At 39.8% G+C, this 10,204-nt stretch overlaps 1 non-coding gene across 1 annotated transcript; it reads left to right on the forward strand.

The window, feature by feature from the left end:
* The first annotated feature begins 5,101 nt into the window (after positions 1-5,101).
* On the forward strand, positions 5,102-5,209 carry LOC130963899 (small nucleolar RNA R71). Its single transcript, XR_009080016.1, has one exon. It is a non-coding gene; the product is annotated as a small nucleolar RNA R71 (small nucleolar RNA).
* The last annotated feature ends 4,995 nt before the right edge of the window (positions 5,210-10,204 follow it).

Genomic DNA, 10,204 nt, shown 5'->3' on the forward strand with positions numbered 1-10,204 from the left:
AATCCTTGATTAACCTAAGTTCTCACCTAACGCACACACACTCCCTATGCTTCTAAAATCATGCCTAATGGTGCACGAAATTGTGATCACTACAACTTCACACAACTAACCAGCAAGTGCACTGGGTCGTCCAAGTAATACCTTACGTGAGTAAGGGTCGATCCCACGGAGATTGTTGGTATGAAGCAAGCTATGGTCATCTTGTAAATCTTAGTCAGGCAGACTCAAATGGATATGGTGATGAACGAAAATAACATAAAAGATAAAGATAGAGATACTTATGTAATTCATTGGTAGGAACTTCAGATAAGCGCATGAAGATGCCTTCCCTTCCGTCTCTCTGCTTTCCTACTGTCTTCATCCAATCCTTCCTACTCCTTTCCATGGCAAGCTCGTGTAGGGTTTCACCGTTGTCAATGGCTACCTCCCATCCTCTCAGTGAAAGCGATTGCATATGCCCTGTCACGGCATAGCGGAATTCAGCTGTCGGTTCTCGGTCAGGCCGGAATAATATCCATCGATACTTTTGCGTCTGTCACTAACGCCCCGCCTGCTAGGAGTTTGAAGCACGTCACAGTCATTCAATCATTGAATCCTACTCAGAATACCACAGACAAGGTTTAGACCTTCCGGATTCTCTTGAATGCCGCCATCAGTTCTCGCCTATACCACGAAGATTCCGGTTAAAGAATCCAAGAGATAAACATTAGAGCCTCGTTTGCTTGTAGAACAAGAGTGGTTGTCAGTCACTTTGTTCATGAGTGAGAATGATGATGAGCGTCACATAATCATCACATTCATCAAGTTCTTGAATGCGAATGAATATCTTGGACAAAGAACAAGCGGAATTGAATAGAAGAACAATAGTAATTGCATTAATACTCGAGGTACAGCAGAGCTCCACACCTTAATCTATGGTGTGTAGAAACTCCACCGTTGAAAATACATAAGAACAAAAGTGATCATTGGTTTCGGCCCCAGAGAGGGAACCAGAAGAACCAAGATCTGATCTAAGAACTAGATGTCCAAAGATGAAAAATACAATAGTAAATGGTCCTATATATAGAGAACTAGTAGCCTAGGGTGTACAGAGATGAGTAAATGACATAAAAATCCACTTCCGGGCCCACTTGGTGTGTGCTTGGGCTGAGTAATGAAGCATTTTCGTGCAGAGACTCTTCTTGGAGTTAAACGCCAGCTTTTATGCCAGTTTGGGCGTTTAACTCCCATTTGGGTGCCAGTTCCAGCGTTTAACGCTGGGATTTCTTGAGGTGACTTTGAACGCCGGTTTGGGCCATCAAATCTTGGGCAAAGTATGGACTATCATATATTGCTGGAAAGCCCAGGATGTCTACTTTCCAACGCCGTTGAGAGCGCGCCAATTGGGCTTCTGTAGCTCCAGAAAATCCACTTCGAGTGCAGGGAGGTCAGAATCCAACAGCATCTGCAGTCCTTTTCAGTCTCTGAATCAGATTTTTGCTCAGGTCCCTCAATTTCAGCCAGAAAATACCTGAAATCACAGAAAAACACACAAACTCATAGTGAAGTCCAGAAAAGTGAATTTTAACTAAAAACTAATAAAAATATACTAAGAACTCAACTAAAACTACCAAAAACATACTAAAAACAATGCCAAAAAGTGTATAAATTATCCGCTCATCACAACACCAAACTTAAATTGTTGCTTGTCCCCAAGCAACTGAAAATCAAATAAGATAAAAAGAAGAGAATATACTATAGACTCCAAATTATCAATGAAACTTAGCTCCAAATTAGATGAGCGGGACTAGTAGCTTTTTGCCTCCGAACAGTTTTGGCATCTCACTTTATCCTTTGAAATTCAGAATGATTGGCTTCTTTAGGAACTCAGAATCCAGATAGTGTTATTGATTCTCCTAGTTAAGTATGATGATTCTTGAACACAGCTACTTACTGAGTCTTGGCCGTGGCCCAAAGCACTCTGTCTTCCAGTATTACCACCGGATACATACATGCCACAGACACATAATTGGGTGAACCTTTTCAGATTGTGAGTCAGCTTTGCTAGAGTCCCCAATTAGAGGTGTCCAGGGTTCTTAAGCACACTCTTATTGCCTTGGATCACAACTTTATTTCTTTCTTTTTCTTTCTTTTTCTTTTTCTCCCTTTTTTTTCGTTTTTCTCCTTCTCTTTTTTTTTTGTATTCACTGCTTTTTCTTGCTTCAAGAATCATTTTAATGATTTTTCAGATCCTCAGTAACATGTCTCCTTTTTCATCATTCTTTCAAGATCCAACAATTTTAACATTCATGAACAACAAATTCAAAAGACATATGCACTGTTCAAGCATACATTCAGAAAACAAAAAGTATTGTCACCACATCAAACTAATTAAGCTAGTTTTAAAGATGAATTCGAAATCCTGTACTTCTTGTTCTTTTGTAATAAAAACAGTTTTCATTTAAGAAAGGTGATGGATTCATAGGACATTCATAACTTTAAGGCATAGACACTAAGACACTAATGATCATAAGACACAAACATGGACAAACATAAGCATGAAAATTTCGAAAAACAGAAAATAAAGAACAAGGAGATTAAAGAACGGGTCCACCTTAGTGATGGCGGCTTGTTCTTCCTCTTGAAGGTCTTATGGAGTGCTTGAGCTCCTCAATGTCTCTTCCTTGTCTTTGTTTCTCTTCTCTCATGATTCTTTGATCTTCTCTAATTTCATGGAGGAGAATGGAGTGTTCTTGGTGCTCCACCCTTAGTTAGTGATGGGCTTGAGGTCATGCCTTCTCAGTTGAACCAGCTTCCCTCTTGAATTTCTCTTCCATTGGGCGTCCTCTTCACAGATATCTATGAGGACTTGGTCCAACCTTTTGATCAAAGTTGACCCTTCTTCATGGCCACAACTTCATAGAAGTGGTCTTGATGCACCCTTGAGATGAATCTCTCCATCTCCCATGACTCGGAGGTGGAAGCTTTTGCCTTCCCTTTCCTCTTTCTAGAGGTTTCTCCGGCCTTGGATGCCATAAATGGTTATGGAAAAACAAAAAGCAATGCTTTTACCACACCAAACTTAAAAGGTTTGCTCGTCCTCGAGCAAAAGAAGAAAGAAGAGAGAGAAGAAGAAATGGAGGAGAGGGAGAGTGGTAGAGGTGATTGGTGAATGGGTGAAGAAGAAGAGAGGGGGTGGTGAGGTAGGTGGGGATCCGGTGTGGTCCACAGATCCTTAGGTGTCAAGGAAAAGTCATCCCTGCACCAAATGGCATTCAAAATCACGTTTTGAGCCAATTCTGGCGTTAAACGCCGGGCTGGTGCCCCTTTCTGGCGTTTAACGCCAGGTTCTTGCCCTTTCCTGGCGTTTAACGCCAGTCTAGTGCCCCTTTCTGGCGTTAAACGCCCAGAATGGTGCCAGACTGGGCGTTAAACGCCCAACTGCTAGCCTTACTGGCGTTTAAACGCCAGTGAGTTCTTCCTCCAGGGTGTGCTGTTTTTCTTCCTGTTTTTCATTCTGTTTTTGCTTTTTCAATTGATTTTGTGACTTCTCATGATCATCAACCTACAAAAAACATAAAATAACAAAGGAAAATAGTTAATTTTAAAACATTGGGTTGCCTCCCAACAAGCGCTTCTTTAATGTCATTAGCTTGACAGAGGACTCTCATGGAGCCCCACAGATACTCAGAGCAATGTTGGAACCTCCAAACACCAAACTTAGAGTTTGAATGTGGGGGTTCAACACCAAACTTAGAGTTTGGTTGTGGCCTCCCAACATCAAACTTAGAGTTTGACTGTGGGGGCTCTGTTTGTCTCTGATTTGAGAGAAGCTCTTCATGCTTCTTCTCCATGGTGACAGAGGGTTTTCCTTGAGCCTTAAACACAAAGGATTCTTCATTCACTTGAATGATCAGTTCACCTCCATCAACATCAATCACAGCCTTTGCTGTGGCTAGGAAGGGTCTACCAAGGATGATGAATTCATCCATGCACTTCCCAGTCTCTAGGACTATGAAATCAGTAGGGATGTAATGGTCTTCAACCTTTACCAAAACATTCTCTACAAGTCCATGAGCTTGTTTTCTTGAGTTGTCTGCCATCTCCAGTGAGATTCTTGCAGCTTGTACCTCAAAGATCCCTAGCTTCTCCATTACAGAGAGAGGCATGAGGTTTACACTTGACCCTAAGTCACACAGGGCCTTCTTGAAGGTCATGGTGCCTATGGTACAAGGTATGGAAAACTTCCCAGGATCTTGTCTCTTTTGAGGTAATTTCTGCCTAGACAAGTCATCCAGTTCTTTGGTGAGCAAGGGAGGTTCATCTTCCCAAGTCTCATTTCCAAATAACTTGTCATTTAGCTTCATGATTGCTCCAAGGTATTTAGCAACTTGCTCTTCAGTGACATACTCATCCTCTTCAGAGGAAGAATACTCATCAGAGCTCAAGAAAGGCAGAAGTAAGTCCAATGGAATCTCTATGGTCTCATTTTGAGCCTCAGATTCCCATGGTTCCTCATTGGGGAACTCAGAGGAGGTTAGTGCACGCTCATTGAGGTCTTCCTCAGTGGCGTCCACCTCCTCTCTTTCCTCTCCATATTCGGCCATGGTTATGGCTTTGCACTCTCCTTTTGGATTTTCTTCTGTATTACTTGGGAGAGTACTAGGAGGGAGTTCAGTAATTTTCTTGCTCAGCTGTCCCACTTGTGCCTCCAAATTTCTAATGGAGGACCTTGTTTCGGTCATGAAACTTTGAGTGGTTTTGATTAGATCAGAGACCATGGTTGCTAAGTCAGAGGGGTTCTGCTTAGCATTCTCTGTCTGTTGCTGAGAAGATGATGGAAAAGGCTTGTTATTACTAAACCTGTTTCTTCCACCATTATTATTATTGAAACCTTGTTGAGGTCTCTCTTGATTCTTCCATGAGAAATTTGGGTGATTTCTCCATGAAGAATTATAGGTGTTTCCATAGGGTTCTCCTAGGTAATTCACCTCTTCCATTGAAGGGTTCTCAGGATCATAAGCTTCTTCTTCAGATGAAGAGATCCTCCAGAGCTATCCAAAGACATCTTGGATAGTTCAGAGAGACCATCATAGAAAATACCTATGATGCTCCATTTAGAAAGCATGTCTGAGGGACATTTTCTGATTAATTGTTTGTATCTTTCCCAAGCTTCATAGAGGGATTCTCCATCCTTCTGTCTGAAGGTTTGGACTTCCACTCTAAGCTTGCTCAATTTTTGAGGTGGAAAGAACTTTGCCAAGAAGGCATTGACTAGCTTTTCCCAAGAGTCCAGGCTTGCTTTAGGCTGAGAATCCAACCATATTCTAGCTCTGTCTCTTACAGCAAAAGGGAATAGCATGAGTCTATAGACCTCAGAGTCTACCCCATTAGTCTTGACAGTGTCACAGATTTGCAAGAACTCAGCTAAAAACTGATGAGGATCTTCCAGTGGAAGTCCATGGAACTTGCAATTCTGTTGCATTAGAGAAACTAATTGAGGCTTAAGCTCAAAGTTGTTTGCTCTAATGGCAGGGATAGAGATGCTTCTCCCATAGAAGTCGGGAGTAGGTGCAGTAAAGTCACCCAGCACCTTCCTTGCATTGTTGGCATTGTTATTGTTTTCGGCTACCATGGCTTCTTCTTCCTTGAAGATTTCTGTTAGGTCCTCAACTATGAACGTGTGCCTGACAACCACCTCCGTTCATAGAGATTTGTGCCTTAGCTTCTCTTAGCTTTTGCTTCAAGGTTCTTTCAGGTTCAGGGTCAGCTTCAACAGGAATGCCTTTGTCTCTGCTCCTGCTCATATGAAAGAGAAGAGAACAAGAAAATATGGAATCCTCTATGTCACAGTATAGAGATTCCTTGAGGTGTCAGAGGAAAAGAAATTTAGAAGGCAGAAGTAGAAAATTCGAACTTATCAAAGAAGATGGAGTTCGAATTTTGCATTAAGGGATAGTGTTAGTCCATAAATGGAAGGATGTAAGAAGAAGGGAAGTAATTTTCGAAAATTAAGTAAAAGATTTTGAAAATATTTTTGAAAAACACTAATTGATTTTCGAAAATAAAAGTGGGAAAGAAATCAAATGATTTTTGAAAAAGATTTTGAAATTAGAAATTAAAAAGATTTGATTGAAAATTATTTTGAAAAAGATGTGATTAAAAAGATTTGATTGAAAAGTTATGGTTTTAAAAAGATATGATTGAAAAGATATGATTTGAAAACAATTTTAAAAAGATTTGATTTTTTTAAAAATTAATGACTTGCCTAACAAGAAAAGATATGATTCAAACATTAAACCTTCCTCAACAGAAAAGGCAACATACTTGAAATGTTCAATCAAATCATTAATTGTTAGTAAGTATCTTTGAAAAAGGAAAGAAATTGATTTTGAAAACATTTGATTGAAAAGATTTGATTTGAAAAAGATTTGATTTTGAAAAACTTTGAAAACTTGAAAAAAAATTGATTTGAAAAACAAAATCTTTCCCCTTGTGCCATCCTGGCGTTAAACGCCCAGAATGGTGCACATTCTGGCGTTTAACGCCCAAAACTCTACCCTTTTGGGCGTTAAACGCCCAACCAGGTACCCTGGCTGGCGTTTAAACGCCAGTCTGTCTTCTTCACTGGGCATTTTTGAATGCCCAGCTTTTTCTGTATAATTCCTCTGCAGTATATTCTGAATCTTCAATTCTCTGTATTATTGACTTGAAAAGATACAAATTAAAAATATTTTTGGATTTTTAATAATGAGGAATAATCAAAATGCAAATAAAATCAAATAATAATGCATGCAAGACATCAAACTTAGCAGTCTGTATACCATTGACACTAACAAAATGAGAATGCATATAACAAAACACTCAAGTCAATAGAATTCAAAGATCAAAACAAGGAAATCATCAAGAACAACTTGAAGATCAATGAGGACACATGCATGAATGCAATAAGAACAGAAACATGCAATTGATACTAAACTTAAGATGAGACTCTAGACTCAAACAAGACATCTTTTTGGATTTTATGATTTTGTAATTTTTTTTTGTGTTTTTTCGAAAATTAAGTGAAAAGGAAAATAAAGGTATCAAAATTCTTAATGAGAATTCCAGGAATCATGCAATGTTAGTCTAAAGCTTTAGTCTAAAGAATTAGACATGGCCGGCCAAGCTTCAGCAGGACATTGCATTCAAGAGCTAAATGATGAGAATCAATCAGCTTTGGTGATGATAAGAACATCACCTTGAAACACTAGAATTCATTCTTAAGAACTCTGAAGAAAAATACCTAATCTAAGCAACAAGATGAACCGTCAGTTGTCCATACACAAACAATCCCCGGCAACGGCGCCAAAAACTTGGTGCGCGAAATTGTGATCACTACAACTTCACACAACTAACCAGCAAGTGCACTGGGTCGTCCAAGTAATACCTTACGTGAGTAAGGGTCGATCCCACGGAGATTGTTGGTATGAAGCAAGCTATGGTCATCTTGTAAATCTTAGTCAGGCAGACTCAAATGGATATGGTAATGAACGAAAATAACATAAAAGATAAAGATAGAGATACTTATGTAATTCATTGGTAGGAACTTCAGATAAGCGCATGAAGATGCCTTCCCTTCCGTCTCTCTGCTTTCCTACTGTCTTCATCCAATCCTTCCTACTCCTTTCCATGGCAAGCTCGTGTAGGGTTTCACCGTTGTCAATGGCTACCTCCCATCCTCTCAGTGAAAGCGATTGCATATGCCCTGTCACGGCATAGCGGAATTCAGCTGTCGGTTCTCGGTCAGGCCGGAATAATATCCATCGATACTTTTGCGTCTGTCACTAACGCCCCGCCTGCTAGGAGTTTGAAGCACGTCACAGTCATTCAATCATTGAATCCTACTCAGAATACCACAGACAAGGTTTAGACCTTCCGGATTCTCTTGAATGCCGCCATCAGTTCTCGCCTATACCACGAAGATTCCGGTTAAAGAATCCAAGAGATAAACATTAGAGCCTCGTTTGCTTGTAGAACAAGAGTGGTTGTCAGTCACTTTGTTCATGAGTGAGAATGATGATGAGCGTCACATAATCATCACATTCATCAAGTTCTTGAATGCGAATGAATATCTTGGACAAAGAACAAGCGGAATTGAATAGAAGAACAATAGTAATTGCATTAATACTCGAGGTACAGCAGAGCTCCACACCTTAATCTATGGTGTGTAGAAACTCCACCGTTGAAAATACATAAGAACAAAAGTGATCATTGGTTTCGGCCCCAGAGAGGGAACCAGAAGAACCAAGATCTGATCTAAGAACTAGATGTCCAAAGATGAAAAATACAATAGTAAATGGTCCTATATATAGAGAACTAGTAGCCTAGGGTGTACAGAGATGAGTAAATGACATAAAAATCCACTTCCGGGCCCACTTGGTGTGTGCTTGGGCTGAGTAATGAAGCATTTTCGTGCAGAGACTCTTCTTGGAGTTAAACGCCAGCTTTTATGCCAGTTTGGGCGTTTAACTCCCATTTGGGTGCCAGTTCCAGCGTTTAACGCTGGGATTTCTTGAGGTGACTTTGAACGCCGGTTTGGGCCATCAAATCTTGGGCAAAGTATGGACTATCATATATTGCTGGAAAGCCCAGGATGTCTACTTTCCAACGCCGTTGAGAGCGCGCCAATTGGGCTTCTGTAGCTCCAGAAAATCCACTTCGAGTGCAGGGAGGTCAGAATCCAACAGCATCTGCAGTCCTTTTCAGTCTCTGAATCAGATTTTTGCTCAGGTCCCTCAATTTCAGCCAGAAAATACCTGAAATCACAGAAAAACACACAAACTCATAGTGAAGTCCAAAAAGTGAATTTTAACTAAAAACTAATAAATATACTAAGAACTCAACTAAAACTACCAAAAACATACTAAAAACAATGCCAAAAAGTGTATAAATTATCCGCTCATCACAACACCAAACTTAAATTGTTGCTTGTCCCCAAGCAACTGAAAATCAAATAAGATAAAAAGAAGAGAATATACTATAGACTCCAAATTATCAATGAAACTTAGCTCCAAATTAGATGAGCGGGACTAGTAGCTTTTTGCCTCCGAACAGTTTTGGCATCTCACTTTATCCTTTGAAATTCAGAATGATTGGCTTCTTTAGGAACTCAGAATCCAGATAGTGTTATTGATTCTCCTAGTTAAGTATGATGATTCTTGAACACAGCTACTTACTGAGTCTTGGCCGTGGCCCAAAGCACTCTGTCTTCCAGTATTACCACCGGATACATACATGCCACAGACACATAATTGGGTGAACCTTTTCAGATTGTGAGTCAGCTTTGCTAGAGTCCCCAATTAGAGGTGTCCAGGGTTCTTAAGCACACTCTTATTGCCTTGGATCACAACTTTATTTCTTTCTTTTTCTTTCTTTTTCTTTTTCTCCCTTTTTTTTCGTTTTTCTCCTTCTCTTTTTTTTTGTATTCACTGCTTTTTCTTGCTTCAAGAATCATTTTAATGATTTTTCAGATCCTCAGTAACATGTCTCCTTTTTCATCATTCTTTCAAGAGCCAACAATTTTAACATTCATGAACAACAAATTCAAAAGACATATGCACTGTTCAAGCATACATTCAGAAAACAAAAAGTATTGTCACCACATCAAACTAATTAAGCTAGTTTTAAAGATGAATTCGAAATCCTGTACTTCTTGTTCTTTTGTAATAAAAACAGTTTTCATTTAAGAAAGGTGATGGATTCATAGGACATTCATAACTTTAAGGCATAGACACTAAGACACTAATGATCATAAGACACAAACATGGACAAACATAAGCATGAAAATTTCGAAAAACAGAAAATAAAGAACAAGGAGATTAAAGAACGGGTCCACCTTAGTGATGGCGGCTTGTTCTTCCTCTTGAAGGTCTTATGGAGTGCTTGAGCTCCTCAATGTCTCTTCCTTGTCTTTGTTTCTCTTCTCTCATGATTCTTTGATCTTCTCTAATTTCATGGAGGAGAATGGAGTGTTCTTGGTGCTCCACCCTTAGTTAGTGATGGGCTTGAGGTCATGCCTTCTCAGTTGAACCAGCTTCCCTCTTGAATTTCTCTTCCATTGGGCGTCCTCTTCACAGATATCTATGAGGACTTGGTCCAACCTTTTGATCAAAGTTGACCCTTCTTCATGGCCACAACTTCATAGAAGTGGTCTTGATGCACCCTTGAGATGAATCTCTCCATC

The sequence above is a fragment of the Arachis stenosperma genome, chromosome 2 (genome assembly GCF_014773155.1).
Source record: "Arachis stenosperma cultivar V10309 chromosome 2, arast.V10309.gnm1.PFL2, whole genome shotgun sequence".
NCBI classification, from domain to species: Eukaryota; Viridiplantae; Streptophyta; class Magnoliopsida; order Fabales; family Fabaceae; genus Arachis; species Arachis stenosperma.